The sequence below is a fragment of the Limulus polyphemus genome, unplaced genomic scaffold, assembly GCF_000517525.1.
Source record: "Limulus polyphemus unplaced genomic scaffold, Limulus_polyphemus-2.1.2 Scaffold155, whole genome shotgun sequence".
Taxonomy (NCBI): Eukaryota; Metazoa; Arthropoda; class Merostomata; order Xiphosura; family Limulidae; genus Limulus; species Limulus polyphemus.
Window position 1 is genome coordinate 605,550 of NW_013665765.1, and position 887 is coordinate 606,436.

At 36.5% G+C, this 887-nt stretch overlaps 1 protein-coding gene across 1 annotated transcript in view; it reads right to left on the reverse strand.

Annotated features, from left to right (window-relative positions):
* Positions 1 to 594, reverse strand: part of LOC106476413 (zinc finger protein Gfi-1b-like) — an 88,740-nt gene extending 88,146 nt beyond the window's left edge. Inside the window, exon 1 of the mRNA XM_022381299.1 lies at positions 575 to 594. The gene's annotated coding sequence lies outside the window, so the exon portion shown is untranslated. The remainder of the gene's footprint in view (positions 1 to 574) is intronic.
* Between the last annotated feature and the right edge of the window lie 293 nt (positions 595 to 887).

The window sequence follows — 887 nt, forward strand, 5'->3', positions numbered from 1 at the left end:
TTTCTACAAATACTTGTAGAAGGATGACTATTGTTCACTTTCTACAACCACTTGTAGAAGGCTGACTATTGTTTACTTTCTGTAATCAATTGTGGAAGGATGACTATTGTTCACTTTCTACAAATACTTGTAGAAGGATGACTATTGTTCACTTTCTACAACCACTTGTAGAAGGCTGACTATTGTTTACTTTCTGTAACCACTTGTGGAACGATGACTATTGTTCACTTTCTACAAATACTTGTAGAAGGATGACTATTGTTCACTTTCTACAACCACTTGTAGAAGGCTGACTATTGTTTACTTTCTGTAACCACTTGTGGAAGGATGACTATTGTTCACTTTCTACAAACACTTGTGGAAGGCTGACTATTGTTCACTTTCTACAAACACTTGTGGAAGGATGACTATTGTTCACTTTCTACAACCACTTGTGGAAGGCTGACTATTGTTCACTTTCTACGAACACTTGTGGAAGGATGACTATCCCTACTAAAAATAACAACATAAAATACGACGTGAAATAATAAAATGGGTCTTGTATGAGCCTGGTGTGTCCTAATAATTATCTTACCTGGACTTTTGAATCTCAAGGCTTATCGTTTGTGTACCAGTGTTGGAGAAACTCACTTTGTACTTTGTGGCTGCGGATGTTCTATAAAAGTTACGGACAAATCATACTATTCGGTCAGATGAAAATAGCCCAAAAATTGGTTGTGGGTACTGGTTGATTAGCTGCATTCTCTTTAGTCTTCCAGTTGAAAATTTCGGCCAGCTATGCGCAGATAGCCTTTATGTAGTTTTACGTGAAAACTCTAAACAGACAAACAAACAAGTTATGTTTTTACTTCTTCTGCTGTATCATTGGAAACAAACAAAGGATTTGT